Source organism: Haemaphysalis longicornis, unplaced genomic scaffold, assembly GCF_048455015.1.
Source record: "Haemaphysalis longicornis isolate Haplotype H1 unplaced genomic scaffold, Haemaphysalis longicornis Haplotype H1 scaffold_1, whole genome shotgun sequence".
Taxonomy (NCBI): domain Eukaryota; kingdom Metazoa; phylum Arthropoda; class Arachnida; order Ixodida; family Ixodidae; genus Haemaphysalis; species Haemaphysalis longicornis.
Genome location: NW_027526203.1, coordinates 235,800,617 through 235,817,863, shown reverse-complemented (window position 1 = coordinate 235,817,863; position 17,247 = coordinate 235,800,617).

Below are 17,247 nucleotides of genomic sequence, written 5' to 3'. Positions count from 1 at the left end.
AATTCCTGCGTGGCTGAAGGACGCAAGACAGCTAGGAGGGTGCCCGAAGCCTGTACTCAGCTTCACAACTGAATGCTGCGGTTACAAGCTGCCACCTACGCTTGAAAAATCATGCACTCCTCCGTCTAACGACGATGATGATTAATCGCAAAGCTTTCTTGTATGGGCTTCCTTGGTTGCCTTCTGGATTTAAACTTTGGTTAGTTAAGCGTCGAATTTGACCAGCACGAAGTTTGGTCTTTTGATCGCAGCGTCTTTGTTTGACCATTTCCCATTCATTCGCACGAAGAAAGCTTTGCGTTCAACCATCGTAATCATCAGACGAGGGGTTAGATGATTTTGCTGTTTAATTTTGAACTTCCATGCACCCCTCTCCAAATATAAACTTTTTTCCAGCGTGTCGAAAATGTGTCTGTGCTGGAGGACTCGGATTGATGCACCCATATTTGAGGCAACTAATCACGAGTTTTTGGTGTCTTCACAAGGCATTTCACGATTTTTAAGGTACTTTGTAAAGAATACTTAAAGGGGGCCTGAGATAGATTTCAAAGTGTTTTTGTTTGTGTCAGAAAACTACTCTATAGTTCTTGTAGAAACAAGTCCAAAAATAGTAAGCATATTCGCTCACGCTAACAAAAGTTATTACCCCGACGAGACAGAACTATTTGTTGGCTCGGCGGCTTGCGATGACGACATAGTCCGACCTCGTCCGAGGCGAACGTTGGTGTCACCTCGCACACCACAATTTCATGGTTGGCCGCCGGAATGTCCGCGATTTTTGACGGCGGCGGTTTGGTTTAGAGCGCCGTCGTTGCCATGGTTACTTCAGCGAGTGGGTCGCACATGAGACGACGACGTCCTTTTTTTTTTTTTTTTTAAGCTACCTTTTCAGTCCTTACGGACTTTGAGCAGGAGATGCTGGTGATTGCGGAAGTCGACCTTGCATGCGCGAGAGTTTCCGTGAACGGTAACTTATTTTTACCGTCGCTGGCTATTGGCGGTGAGATGTTTGAGTGGCGCCCCCTGGATCTGACGTCAGCTTAGGGACCCGCTCCGCTGTCGCCTGCTACATTCGCCGCGCTGCTACACCCGCGCCGCGGTCGTCCGGTTCTGACTGGCAGCAGTGCCTTTGCTAGAAATCGCCCGATTTGATGCTTTGGTGCTTTAAAAAGCGTGTTTTCAATCAGATTCTGACGGCTCTGAATAATTTCAAGCTTTTTCCCGCACAATTTTACAACACACGAGGAGAGAGAGAACGACTTTCAGAGAGCATCGCTCAGACGTAACTCGCCCTCGTCCTATCTAGCGTATTTGCGAGTTTCGGCGCTCAGAGCTCCTCGATAAGTAATCAAAATGCGTAGGCTTCCCTTAACTATTTCTGAGATGCTCTTATGAAGACTCAAGAGTCTAATGCTACGCATCAAGCAGCGGGTCGCACAGCAGGAAATAAAACGGGTGTTTTCTCTTTCTTTCGTTGTTAGATGAACGTTCTTTTTTTTTTTCTGTGCCCAACGCATTCATTTTCTGCACCGTCCTAAACGTCCTAGGAGGTTTGGGGATGTTTGCGAGGCTCACAAAGTTCGTGTGAATATTCAATGCAATAAGATCTGTGCTACGGCGCAGATAACGTTGTCCACAGTACTCGAAGGCGGCTTTTGTGCACCTTATTTCTATCCAACCATCGATATCGTAACGAACTCAATCTCAACCCGAAAAGTTCTGACATGATTACGGTGTTGAAAACTTGATATACTTGCTAACTAACGCAATAAATAGTATACATGCCAATTTTCAGTATAACACAATTCGAAACCAATGAATATGTCCAGACAGCTCTTTATTGTTTTCCAACCCCTTCAGTCGCAAAGAACAAGTCCTGGCCTACTCGGGATGACGTTCGGTGAATTGAAGAATGAATCTTACTCTCTCGTCTTGGACTGAGGAGCCTGCTCACTAACCAGCTCGATTTTACTGTTTTCTCCTCCTCCTGGTACTCCCCCTCTTCAGTGCAGTTTTACTATAATGCCTGTCTGAATATTGGGATGATATGGTTGTGGCAAATGTACCGAAATATCCCTCCAAATATGAAAAAAACATAGTCTTAGTGTATGTTTGCCTTACAGGTTACTCGTTTTGCTCAATAAGCCTGCATACTGGTTAGAAGCCAGGTAGAAAACCAGCACGCGCCTATACACACAGCAGGTTATTTGGAAATCAACCTACATTATTTGTGCCCCATAGTGCATGTCGGCACACTTTCATGCCGTGACAACGTAAAGTGACTTGATACAATAGTTTCGAGTGTTAGGCAAGGTTGCCAAATCTGTTTTACCTTACATGCGATTAGCTGGAATCGTAATGCCTTCTGCCAAAGCCGACAGCCCCGAAGGCCTGGAATTTGTTTTGGTCTTCCATTTTCGCTGTTGTCGGTTGTCAGCCTGCGGCTGTTACCTTTGTTCGAAAGACTGCTGAACACAGAGGCTGACGCCTAGCTCCCACTCTTCGCGCTCCGCACAGGACCAGCTTCGCAGCAATGCATGGGCGACGCCGGCAATGTTTTTTTCCGGAGCGGTATCAAAAACTATACTTAAAATAACGCCGTGGGCTAGTTTACGCTATTTTAAGTATTTTGTTACGAAAAAAAAGTTGCGCATCCGCGAGATCTGCTGCGGACAAGCACAAAATCTCAACCGCGCGCAAAGGAACAGCATAGAGAGCGAGCCCGAATGAAGCAGACGACAAATGCGAGAATCCCTAAGCCGACGTCACGGAGGCGCGCTCCGCAGCGCCGCCCGTGGTCGCGCTCACCGCCAATAGAATTTCTACCGACTGTAGTAGCGAGCCCCCTGCTAAGGTGGCTAGAATGGGAAGGTGTGAGTACCGCGGCGCCTTCCTTCGGCCGCGCGTGACTCCCTTGCGCGCAGATGACACCAGGGAAAATGTGGCGCTGCCCGTCGAGGCGCGGTAGCCGCAGCCGGCCGCGCCGTCCTGCCCGCGCTCTCCCTGCCCTCGCCGTGGCCAGCTTCGTCGTACGTTGTGGACTGTCTCACGTCGTTCTCCCGTTCGGGCATCTGTTCGGGGTGCGATGCTGTCGACAGCAAAGAGGACGACGGAGCAAACGGAGAAAACAAACTAACTTGCGCATTCAGCGTAACACGTTTGCATGCTAAAGCTGCGGCAGAAATTCGCTAGTCAATGGGTGATGTACCGCAGATTGGCTGCCGAGACCATTCTGCTGCCCTGAGCTTCACGCTATACGGTTTTATTGCCTTAGGAGGATACAGTTTCTACTTAAGGTGTGAACTAGCACGGTAATGAGAAGAAACTGAATGCAGTGAAACCTTGCATGATGCAGGCTGAATTTTACAATTTTTTTTAATTCTTCACTTATAAAAAAATTCAGGGAAGCTTGCATTCACGCGCAATACTTGAATGACGAAGCTCTTGTAGTTGGGCATTGCCAGACGCATAGTTAAGTTTTTAGTATCATTGTTTAGTTGCATTGTTTGGGAGCTAGTAATCGTCGTAATATGCATCGAAGATGCCGTCGTCTTCGCGGCGAGTGGTAGATGCAAAGTCATCCTCAGTATTGTAGACTTCCACGTACCGTGCTCTTCTCATCAATTCTCGAGGCAGCGGTGGCGGGAACTTCCGCATTTGCGCTGAAGTTTTTTTTTGTTTTTTCTTTTTACATGGGCGGTAGGGCTTGACGACAGCGCTGTTTTTTTTTTTTTTTTTTAACTAAAGGCACTGCCCGTGCCGAAGGCGCTCGGTGGTCGCCGCGAGGCACGCGCTCACGAGGGCTCGGCATTTTCTTGGTATCTATTTTCTGCTACGGCGAACTTACGGCTTGTACAACAGCTCCGCTGTTAATACTTTTTCTTTTCCCCCCAATAAATATACTTTTGTTCTCTCTTCACCTGTAAATACTTTTTGTTTCTTCATTACCTGTCAGTAGTTTGTTTTTCTTCGTCTGAAAATAGTTTTTCCTACTTCATATCTTCTTTTAGTATCCTCACTATGAACATTTTTTTTTTCACCTGTTAACGCTTTTTTTTTTTGTTTCTTCTTCACGTGCAAATAGTTCTTCCCCGGCGAATAGTTCTTGTTTTCTTTTCAGCGGTAAATGCTTTTTGTGTGTTTCTTATATACAGGTTGATTGATTGATTGTAGGGTTTAACGCGCCGACGCAACACAGGCGATGAGGCGCGCCGTAGTGGAGGGCTCCGGATTAATTTTGACCACCTGGGGATCTTTAACGTGCGCCGAAATCTCGTACACACGGGCGTTTTTGCTTTTCGCCTCCATCAGAAAAGCGCTTATATATACAGGTGCTAATGGGCACCTGTAAATATAGTTAAATTTGTATCTTCACATGTCAATAAACCGTTTTTTTTTTCATTGTAAATAAACGATTTCATGACGAGACCAGATGGGTTGCTTCGATGTCTGCTATCATTTCTGATGTGAGCGGGATAACTGCATGCGGTCTAGCGGTTTGTTAAGGGTAGCAGAAAGCGCGGTGTACTCCGAGACGCCTTCAGTTATTGACAGTTTGCAGGCCCATTGGGTGTGCCGATCTCGAGGACGGCGGCCGTATTTCGAGGGAAGCGAAATGCAAGGCGCCTGCCTCTGTACCGGGTGGTGTCAGTGCACATTATACAACTACAAGTTGTTTTTTTTTAATAGAAGCCGGAGCCACTTCACGTAATGTGCAAACGTGCTTTTGAAACTGCATGCAATGCGAACTGTTCCCGTAAAACTAAATTTCATGGGTGTAATGAAATGGGCTCATAAAATTTTTTTAGTGATAAATATTCTCTCTTACTCTTCCAGAAAGCTCGCCATATCGCAACGGGTTCGTTTCCCCCTTGATGGTAGAAATGCAGCCGACGCGATGCCGGCGGCGCGCTCATTCCAGCTGCGCGCCTTGGTCAACAGCGCCGCCCGTGGCATCTGCGCGCTTTGGAGTCATGTTTCCGCCGCCGGTACTCACACCTCCCCATTCTAGCCACCTTACCCCTGCGCCGGCGAAATGTACGCTCGCGTTTGATGATTAGATTACAGGGAAGTTCCGAGTGAACGCCCTCCCCCGAAACATCGCCCACCCCCTTTTGCGGGTAAAATATTCAATTTACTGAAAGACGCGCGCCCACCCCGTAAAATCCATGGCTTTAGCGCCGCGCGATGAGTGAACAAAACAAACCCGGATCCTCTCTTCATGTGTAGATGCGGTCACTTATTCGTCCTTTCCGCGCTTGACCCGAAATTTCGCCCATCTCGTATTTTTCACTTGATATCACTGTACTTAAATTTGAGTGGGCGTTCTTCCGGAACTTTACGGCACAGCAAATGCGCTGTGCTCGGCGCTTCATGCAAGCAATATTAGTTTATGTAGTTTACTACATTCTTGCTAAATGATGATCAGGAGCACGATAAGTGACAATTTTTTTTAGAATGAGCGAGCAAAATTTCCGCCCCTACTCCAGCTTCCCGCGCTTCCAATGGTTCAGATGCCTTTATGAACTAGCACAGCTCTTTTATGCTTTCAAAATCGTCTTGGGCAAGGTAATATAGGTAACTGCGGAATCATTACAATATATCTTACTCATTTTATATCGAAATATTTAGCGTTGGCGTGAATTCTGGTTAATGCAAAACCAGAAACTTGGTCCTAATTGTTCCCACTAGATGGCGGCGTCAACGTCATGTTTTCGATTTTTTAAGCTCTACAGTAGAAGTATACGGCTCTTTTTTAAAAAAAAATTATTGTATTAGCCATTTCAAGCGTAAGCGAACAGTTCTGGGCAACAAACGTTTGTGTCATTTGCTTTGAGACAAATATGCCAGATGTCGCTACTCGGCAGAGCCGGTAAGCCGGAATGCAGAGTTAGGCGGGTAAAGCTGGCTCAAAAATGTGTCTAAACATGGATGCCGCCATGATGCCACGCTGTAGTTGCCAGATCAGTAGTTGAAGATATGGCTAACAATTTTTCTTAAAAATGAGGCACAAATTTAGGGCCCTAAGCTAAAATTAGGCAACTTTTATGGCAATAACTGAGTTTCTTTACAAGATTATATGCTTTTTATTAGTTTTCTTGAAATATTCATGCTTGTCGAACAAAAATAAATGAAATTATAAGCAAAAAGAAGACGTCGGGATGAGGCGCCAAATTCAGTTTCGGTATATTGTGAGGAGCGTCAGTCGTGTGGGGCTAATTTACTAAGATTCACTCTAACACGCCTTAGTGTCTGCTGTGTCACTTCGTTGCTTGCGAAGACTGCCGGCGATACGGAATAAAGCCGCCGCCACCTATCTTCAAGGACACCTTCTCTACATGTCCGTAGTGGCTGCTGCCGATTTGAACTCGCCGTCAGCCGGTCATATCATGTTACGCGAAACATGTCTGGGCAGATCGGCTCCTTTTAATCGTATATGATTCGTAAATTAAAAACACACACATGTACGAACCATTTTACCATGCCTAGCGTATAACTAGGCTCTTGTTTACGGGTGCTGTTATACTTTCACTGAACGGTGTTTTACTTGAGTCAGAGATAAAACAACCACCAACTAATAATAATAATGGTAACTTTATTTGCACGATAAGGTGGTTTTCTAGAGAAGGACAAGGCGAATCCGAGAGGTAATCCCGAATGTAGGTGCAGAAATCTCCTGTATGGGTGTGTGTGATTGGTGCATGCTCCTTCGATCGCTGAAACACGCAATCTGAAATTTTCGAGAATATATTTGATGCTTTGCATGACACATTTCTTAAATTCGGCGGATCAGCGACGTTGTTTAATTACGTATACTTGCACCTCTGCTCTCATATGGCCCATGTATATACCTGCACAAAGGAGGTGGGGGAGGAGTAAACTTCGTTCATGTGAGATGGGCACCCGTGTGGTGGGGCGTTAAGAAAAATTATTCTGTCCTTCCCTGGGTGCCTTCGCCAATGAACGGAAACGGCCACTTCTGTTCGCGCCCAATTATCAGGACCACCCCGCCTGCAGGCAGTTTTGCCTGAAATGCCTGCGGGTTCGGCCAGAAATCTGTTTGTCAATAGAAACCGCCTAGGAAGCATGTTGAGGTAACACACATATGCGCTTTCTTGGGTCGCGATGGGACCGTCATGTATTTTGTGCAAGGCGAAGTCGACGAAGGATATACGTCTCCCTTGAAAAGTAAATTAATTTGAGTGCACCTATAAATTGTTATTGCCGCTCATTAGTTCAATCATAGTGGTTAATTTTGAAACAGCTGCAAAACATAACTATAGCAGGTGAATCAGACTGCCTAGCATGAGACTATTAATCGCTAATATAGAGTATTCAACAGGATGTCAAGTTGGGCGAGTTGGTGCTGATTCATCTCGAAAACAGGCACGGAAAGACGTAGACTAAGAAGAGAAATACACAGGACGACGCGCGTCACAGGACTGTGTGACGCGCTTCGTCCTGTGTATTTCTCTTCTTAGTCTACGTCTTTCCACGCCTGTTTTCGAGATATAGAGTATTCAGACACTTAATGTGCATTGCATATGGCAGTCATTAAGAAACCCGACAATAAATTGAACTCTCAATTTGCGACAGTTACATCTGCACGTATCGGTTCAGCCAGGGTCATCTGGAGACGTTCTTCAGCTGTATACACTAGATAAAAGGAAGGAATGCGATATGCGAATGCGATACGCGATAGAACGAAGGAATTTGATATGTGTAGCACAGCCTTCTCATTTATGCCAACATCAAACCGGTGACCACAAAGGTGCCACACCAGACCTTGTAGAATTTCCACGCTTCCATTCCAGCGTGCTCACAGCAACAAGGATGATGACGAAGTTGCATTACCGGAGCTGGGTTCCAGTAATGCTGTAGCTGATTATGAAAGTTCTGGCTAATGCTCATTCAGATTGTGGTCATCAGCATTCTTATTTTCATCAAAAATAATGGGCCATCGCAATGCCATCAGTCCGTGTATCAGAAGCAAAAATAAACACAGAAAAAGCAAGAGGGTCATATGTACAAGCAATTCTTATCCAACAAATTTTATTTCACCACCAGTAATACCACCACACCTCTAGGAAAGTTTGCGATAGTAACAGCAAAGCTAAGATGACCTAATGTGCGACTTCAAAGAAAGGAATAAACTGTAGAAGAAAGCTAGGGAGGTTAACCAAGGCAAGAAGAAGAAGAACTGTCCAGCTGGCTGTGCTACATGTGGAAATGGGAACAGTAAACTTGAAAGGAAAGGAAAGGACTGGCATAAAATAAAGGATAAAAAATTCGGGAGAAAACAAAAAAAAAACATGACGAGGAAATGGCCAGTACAAAAACAGCACCATGGGCGAAAAAAAGATAGGCATAAAAGAAGCAGGCAAAATGACAAAATGGGCAAACGAAGGATGCTGCATACTGGTAACACCCCTACAGCACCTGTAACTGTTTTTCTCTCTTAATCACTGCAATCTGCTTCTTCAAGGCAAGAACTGATTTGGCTACTTCAGCTCCATCTTGTCTAAAACCACTGAAATATGTCTGATTTTCTGTGTACATAATGTAAATATGGTACATAATTTCTAATTTTTTAAAATTTCTCCTGAAGTGTCTGCTCCTTCGTGCAAGCTTTCGTGACTAACTGCCTTGTAGAATTGCATTTGCTTTGTTCATTTTTGCTCTTTTATGCTGCTCTGCTTGTATTTGTTTATTTCGTTCTTGTCCTCTTCTCCAGTGCTTAGGTTTTTTATCCTGAAATTGTTTTTTCTTCAAAAAGTTTTTTGGCTTTTAACCCTGTCTGTTTATTGGCTTTAAACCTGCCATAGCTTTGCTGGAAATAGTTAGTTCCTCACACAATTTTCCTCTTTCTTTATTCTGGGAGAGGGGGCATGAAATTTTAAAAGGTAAAGAGCCCTGCAGCGACTAATGAACACTTGCACTACTTTCTTTGTAGTTGGAAGTACTGAAAGCTATAGTTCCACAAACCCAGAATGGAAATGCGCGTTCTACATGATATCTTCTAGTCTCTGGTTTTTTTTTTTGTCGAGATTCTGTTTAAGCTGCTATTAAATAGAATTATTGCGACCTAATGTAACCTGACAACATTAATCATGTACCTTGTGTGACGTCCCAAGCATACAATCAATGACAAATCCTCTAAGCGTACCTAGAAAAAACGGAAAATCTCTTGAGAGAGTTTCTTGATGCACATAACTTAGTAATATTAGGCTTGGGTATTTCACGGTTATTGAATCTAAGCTAATGCAAGGGCCACTACCTAAAAGCATTTCAACTGGAGAAAAGGTTGACACACGTGCTGCAGGGGTCTCATAGACAGGCACAGGAACAGGCACAGAAAGCGTGTTTGTTTAGCATAAAGTGCAGTCACAAATACGATTTCCATTTACATGCATTTCTTGGAAGCGTTGTCCAGTTCGAACTTCCATTCGCTAGAAAAGCAAGTAGTTGTAAAGAGCACCTCAATAGATTGCGAAAACAATCAGCTGACGCATACAGGGGGGGGGGGGGGGGGGGGAGGAGGAGGCGTGTGAAACATGTTAAAATAGCGCTGTACAGACGGGACAACAAAGAAAAGACTACACAGGACTAGCGCTGCATATCAACAGAACTCTTTTAGCTCACACAAAATGATATATACAGAAACAGCGCATGCGCGAATACAGGGGAAGCCACTAGGAAAAAAATCAGGGGAAAAAAGCAATCAGGGGGAAGTGATTTCTTTTTAAAGGAAACAGGAAAATAAATGGACTGGGGATATTATTGAGCTCTCATGGGAGCTCACCTGCATTTAACACAGTCCGGAAGAGGGAATAGTTGGTGAAATAGGATAGGAGAAAGAAAAGTAAAGATTAGAAAGGTGAGGAAAGAGTAGAGAAGAGTAGTTCCACTGTGGTCGATTCCGTCACACACAACACACCACGAACACTGTTGGCTGGCGTAATGCTGCGTCCGGGAGACGAGAAACCTCGAAGGGAACAGTGAAGCGCGGACGCGAGCATGGTACGACGAAGAGCGAAGTATGCGGCGGTCCCGACGGCTTTGGAGACGGGTACCGGGGGGGGGAGCTGGCACTCGACCGCCCACACCAGCAGAGCGAAAGCCAGGCGACGTCCAACGGCCCGCGCGCGCAACGGGCCGCCGAAATGAAGCCCCTCCGAAGCACAAGAGCACGAAAAAACACGTCCGCTCAACTGCGAAGCGACGACCGAACTCCCCTCACGCACCCGCAAAAGCTATCTCTCCGAGCGTACGAAGTACCCGCTATTCTACGCGCTACCCTTCTCAGTTGCGGAGAATGCAAAACTGCATCTAACGCGGCAGCATGGCACAAAGTTAGCTACCTACCACAGGAAAAACTTCCCACGACGTTTCTGCACAGCAAAGTTTTCACGGCGCACTCACAGCAACGGTGGCTGCCATGATGGAATGCGTTGGTTACTAGGTGAATACCGACTACTGCCGCCAACTCTAGTAGGCAAAAAGGCAGCGGGCAACGCTGTGAGGGTGGCATCATGTCAGCGCCCGGGTGTAGCACGGTTTCAATGCACGGGCTGGCCGGGCAGCTTTTGCTCTAGAGTCAGTAGTATTAACTCTATGGCAGAAACCGAGTGCAATCCTTTCGTTTTCAGCAGCAAACGGCTACTCTTGCTTCATTTAACACGGTAAACGGTAAAGCGCGCTAAGGACACTATGGGCCTCGTGCGCTTGTATGGTGGCGCCACTGATGCGCTGTGTTCAGCGCCATCTTGCGGGCAACGGAGGCATAATTTCTGAAGTCCGTGAGCAAACGACGTCCGGAGGATAGTATTCCGCGCAGTACGATTATTAGAAGAGAAAGAAGGAACGACCGCTATTCTGTTGCCTTGCGATACGAACAGCCAAACGGTACATTATTAAATAGAATATGGTATATGGTTCGCAAAGGCGACAGGAGAGCGATGCATCACACAAGAAACAGTTTTAAACAAGCGCGGTTTTGTCTCCGCGCAGCGTGCGGTCACGCTGTCATTTCGCAACAGCTTCCACTGAACTCCAGCAGCGCCGCCCAAATAAAAGATAAAAATAAAAAGACGGAAGCCCGCGATGTTACCAAGAGAACGAGAGGAGTGCAGGAGTGTGCGTCTGTGTGTGCATCGCCTCCCGGAAGCGATAATGTATGTGTGAGGGAGGGTGTGATCGCTGGCTCCACCAGTGGAAAATTTTTTGTGGGGCCGCCGGCCCCCGAAGAGCATGAAATAACGGCATAACGTCCCAACGACGCAAGCAACGCCTTCGTTGCTGTGGTCGCTTTGGTGGATTTGATTTATTTAGCCTTGATCAGAACGGCTGGGTTAGAACTGCTGGCATAACCAAGCAGTTGGCGGAAAGCTTATTGTGAGGAGAAGACCGACTACGCGACTTCATGGTGCTTGCAGAAGCGAATTTCTCCCGTGTGTACACTCCCCTGTGCCTTGTACATGTCGGGAAGTGATTTGATGTGTTGTGTGTGTGAAATCGCGGCGAAAGGTTTGTGTGTATATTGCGACACCAAGGATAAGCGGCTTCAAGAGCCCGAAGATTCAGGTTTGTAGAGGCAGGTATTTGAAAATGCCAACTGCTTGAGTAAACTCTACTTCAAACTGCTGAAACTACGATGAGTTCGTTGGATGGACTTATAAAAATATCGCAATGCTTTTTGAAGTGCTTTCATAGGTTTATATAAGCGTACTTAATATACGAATAATTTTGGACGCAGATGCGCGAGACGAGGCTTTCATGAAAGCCTCTGCACGTTTATTTACCTTGTTTATCGCTCGACATAGACACGGGCACAGATATGGTAGATCGCACAACAGGAGCTTTAATTTTGCACGAATGATTCCTCTCGCATTCGGAGTGACCTTGATAAAATAAGACCATTTTGAATAATGGAGATTGTTTCAAAGCTGACAGAGTTGTACGTGATGTTTTTGTGACTACGCTGCAAGTTATCTTTGTCAGCAAAAATATTTTGCGCAACAAGCCCCACTTGAACTCGTTTTTCAAACGCAAATTGCAAGTTGTACATGTTTGAGATATTTGAGAGTCCTTTCAATAAAAGTGTAGATGCGAGTCTCCGAATTGTGGCTGGTGTGTGTCCATTTGTTTACGGTTGTGTCGCAGTGTAGCGTGAATATTTACGTTTCTGTTTTCATTTTAAAGCTTCATATTTTGCTGGTATGACTACGTACAATTCAAGCATGCATATCCGTGGGTTGTTCCGTGTATTTTCTGATGCGTGCACAAATGCGTGCACGCCAAAGGCTATTTGAGGCGCTACAAAAATATGCACTGGATACACGGCATTTTTTTTTTTTTGCAGCGGTCTTACGCCAAGTAGCTAGCACATACGAAAATGCATTTATGGATCTGTTCTTTTTATTTCTTTTCGGGTACTATGTGCTTCGGGAACGTCGGCGTCGCAGGCAGCTGATCCGTGTACTGTCGTCTGCTTGTATTGGAGAAGGGGCGCTTTCTAAATTATTTCGGCTTGTATTCCCGCACAACTCGTCAGCGTAATATTTCTCTATTATTATAACAATTGTGAATTTAAAGAAACGTGGTAATTGTTGTATAGTTATTTTACGGTTGTTGTTTAAATTAAGCCGCATAGCGAACTGCTGTATATGTTTATTTTGTTCTTAAGAAAAAATTCCGCCGCCGCTCCCAGGTGGCGCCACATGTTTATTTGAAACTGCAGTGCACGAGGCCCATAGGCAACATGTTCATTCAGAAGGCCGGTGCAGCAAACCACACTTTCCTGTGATCATGACTTGATGGGAAGCAATGAAATGAAACTCTTTGGCAGTTGTTGTTACGGGATGAGCATGCTGTTGCCCTTGTCGCGACCGCCGCAGAGAATCAGCTGCGACAGCGTTTGGGCTTGAACTGATTTATTCAGCCCGCGTGAGCGCACTTGAGCGTGCGCCTCGTGATCACGAGCAGTGCCCGGCGTCGTCCAAGCGCTGCGTGCGGAGCTCCGCCACAGAACAGGGAGGATTTTAGAGAAGCAAAGGTCTAGCTTAGGGTGCCTGGATGTTCCTCCTCGCCCGCCCCTCTGTGAAGGGTGGAGACATTCTTTGCAGGGTCCCTCGCCGCCTCGACCGGTTTTCGGAGCCGCCGGCCGCCATTACGAATCCCGCTACTGCGGCGGAACCGCCGAATTGTGCAGCGGCCGACGTGCTGTAACTGTCTGGCCGCGATTAGCGGCTCAAAATGCCTGGTTTCTGCGTGCCTCTGTGCACAAACCACTGCAGGAATGGTTGGCGAATGTTGGCGAATGTTTCTGTGGTGGTATCTTGTGCAATATTTTTAATTGATCAAGTGAAGGTGCTGAGCCAGACACGTACTTTTGGGATTTCATTGCATCATTTTGAGTATTATAACGAGATGTGGCTGTGTGCAGCAAACTGGGAGACTTTCTGCTGAAATCAGTTCCCCTTGAATTATATTTCATGACTTCTCGCTTTGTTTGGTTGTGTTTGTTTGTTTTAACTTTTTACCAAATGATCCCCAATCCTTTTACTTTTAATTGTGAATCGATTTTTCTTTTTTCTGATAGTTTTCTTACAAGTTCCCCTCCTCCATTTTTGGAGGTAGGTCCACTAGAGCTGTGCACGGGCCCGGGCCGGCCCGAAAGCCCGAGCTCGGCCCGACCCGCGGGCCGGGCTCGGGCCGGGTAGCACGCATTATTTCGTGCCCGGGCCGGACTCGTGCTTGAACCAAAATTTTGTCGGGCCGTGCCGGTCCGATCCGGCCCGGGCAGTTCCTGAGGCACAGCTATCCTGTGCAGCAAATTCTAAATTGTTGGCAAGAGAAAGTTTTTTGATATTTCCGGCAAAGTGAAAAAAAAAAAAAAAGGAAGTGCTGATTCACTACCGCGCCGTTAAAAGATATGATAAAAAAAACGATTGCACTTAGAAAGCCTTCACATCAATAAAAGAAACGTCTGGGTCCCACCAGCTTAGTTCGTGCTGCTGAGCACGAGGTCGCGGGTTCCATTCCCGGCCGCGGCGGCCGCTTTTCTGATGGAAGCGAAAAGCAGAAACGCCCGTGTGTACGAGATTTCGGCGCGGGTTAGATCCCCAGGTGGTCAAAATTAATCCGGAGCCCTCCACTACGGCGCACCTCATCGCCTGCGTTGCGTCGGCGCGTTAAACCCTACAATCAATCAAACCATCAGCTTAGTGGGAGAGAGCGGGCCAGGAAACGAGGACACTCCAGCCACCGAATACAACATGATTGTATTTGCTCTCTCCTTTTCAAACTAAAACAAACAGAACAAACGTGGCCTGGATTTCGCAGTGTGTGCAGAGTTTGAAGAACCAATTTTCTAAGCAGAGCCCATAATTATTTCGCGCAAGAATTTCTTTAGAGCCATGACTAAAGGCAAGAAAGAACTGAAGCGCAGATAAAATCATGCTGCCAACGTAACTAGAGGGAAAGACAAAAATTTCAGCAAGGAATGGAAGAACGCAAGGTGCAATATCTGTTGAAGAATTACAATAATAAAAAAAATCACCTTACTCGGAATCATTTAAGCTATCCTCGGGTGTGCCTTGATTTCGAAGGCTGGCAAATGAAGTTACACGGCTACCGAAAAAAAAAAGCTTCTAAGTGAGGATAAGTTGTACAAAGTTCGGTCCAAGTTTAAAGGAAATTTAAATCTTAGACAGTCGTATTCGCTTTGTGCTTACGCTTTTTAGGTTAACAACAAACATCTTCAAGTTCATGTTAATATCCTGTCGGACTAGGGATGATATTTAACAACACTCTGGCGGGCTCGGGCCGGGCTCGCGCTCAGATTTTAAATATTCGTCGGGCTCGGGCCGGGCTCAATTTTTATGAATTTCTCGGGCCCGGGCCGGGCCAGGGCCGTGTCTCTATCGGGGCAGGTCGGGCCGGGCATAGAAATTTCGGCCCGTGCACAGCTCTAAGGTCCACCCCCTCACCCAAAATTAACTTCTGCATGCTGCGCCACTATTTACTGTACCTATTAAATGGCTTCGCCGATTAGGCATTTTTGTTCATTTACAAAGCGTTTACATTTGGTGCTTCTCGGCAGATTTTTCTTTTTTTTCTTTGTGTTAACCGCGGTGCTTTAGATAAGCCTCCGCTATTTCGTCCATTCACTTTTAGCTTTTGTTTTCCCCTTGGAGATACAACTACATACACTACTACAACAACTGAGTCCTCGCTTCGCCATTTGCGCATTATCTTGCATATACAAGGTATGCTTTTTGCGGCTATGATTTTCGGCAAAGAAGGCTCATGATTAATATCAGTTAACTGCGAAATCAGACAGACTTAGTGGAAGAACAGGGCGATTCATGTAACATACCTCTCCCGCGAAGTCTTTTCACAATACATTGCCGGTCGAACGCACTTATATAAGACGCAACTTTTTCGCAGATGAGATTTAACACCAAAACTAACGATCAAGAAGCGAGCCTCAGTGATGCATTATTATGCGTGTTACATTTAAAAGTGTAGAGACATTGCGCTGATTTAAGTTTACAAAACAAAAAAGTAGGAGACGCACGTATAGGCGGTAGGCACGGATGCGCCTCTGTGTGCCGTGTTTCTCCCGCTATTTCATCTTGTCGACTTAGCTAGCGCAGTGTTTTCACTGTTAAGACGTACAAACAAGCCCACAAATAAGTTCTCCTTCCCTCTGGAAGCGGTTTGTGGCCACGGAATGCGTGTGCATATAAGAATCCGATAGGACATCCCCGTGCTTGCAGCGCGCTGCCCCAGCGGCGGGGCTCAACATGGCGGCTTCCGTAGCAGACGACGCCGTTGTCTCCACCCGTCACGGAGGGGCGGCGAGGAGGAACATCCAGGCACCCTAGTCTAGCTTTGCCTGTAGTGCCAGAAAAAGCGTAGTGGCGGCGTCGTGAACTACCCTGTACGCCCGCTTGATGGCGCTGTAAACACGGCTTTGTAAACATGGCGGATGCTTTTTGCACAGGCCGCTTGAGCTCCTTAATAACATGGCTGCCCTCGCACGGCGGCCGCCGGCTCGCTGCTCCACGGCCGGACTCGACTCTCCTCCTCCCGCGCGCGAAAGGGGCGTCGAGTCCGGCCGTGGCTGCTCCTGCTGGTTCCTGGCTGGCACGCTGGTCGCGTGTTTACTTGCGCCGCGCTAGTGAAGTGATGTTACGCCAGGTGACCAGATGGCCTCGACTGGCACAGACCACAGTGAGCAGCAAGTGAGAACAAATCGTTTATTGACATCCGCAAGTTTACAGAGGCCAGGACATCATTTCATTTCGATCGCTGCAATTGTACGTCGCTTTCATGACATTTTTTTTTGCCATAACAACTCATTCACTTGCGCTAAGATTTCGAACGAAGGGCACAACGGTTTCGTTTACACCGTCTTTCTAGCGGAGTGTATAACATTCACCTTCTGTTGGAAGAATCAAATATTCTGGCCTCGACAGCTGTCTTCCGATGCGGAATTTCCCACATTTGTCACTCAACAAGCACTCAATTCCCGTGTTTTGCCAGTCCTCTCAACAACTGATGGACGCAAAAGCACATAACAGCAATAACAGTCACGAAACCAGTGCTCCGCGCACATAGAAACGGTGGGCCGTTGCAGCGGTTTCAATTTGAATTGGCGGCTTTGTGGTTGCGAATTCAGAAACGAGGTGGTGCACCAGTCGGCTGTTCGTAAAAAGTTGCGCACATTTTTGCTCAGCGGATGTTTGATGTGGAACTTGTTAATAATATTTTTAAATAACACATTGTAAGCGAACTGTGTGGGCTCTTTGAGTCACGGAATGAATGTTTTGTATTCTATACCAAAAGTAACCTTTCGCTTGCGCCGTCTGGTGGACTTGATGGTCGAAAATTACGCTGTAGGTTGGTCACGTGGGGCGTCGATTTTTACGCCGCCTATAGGGAAACCAGGGAACGTCCAAGCTTGCGAGCCCTGGCTCCGCCTTCGTCGTCGGCACGGCGCTCCCTTGGCGCGCCGTTCGTTACCACCTCTGAAACAACGTCGAGGCTACGCTCGAAAAACAGATGGTGCAAAGAATCCTTTCGGGTACAGCGTCCAAGAAAGCAAATGCAAAGAAAACTGATGATAATTTACACCAGACGCGGAGCGCTGTGCGATCACGCTGGCTGCAAGCGTCGTTGCTCCTGCGCTCACTGTATCCTTCCGCCGAGAACGGAGGAGCGTCAAGCCCGGTTTGGCCC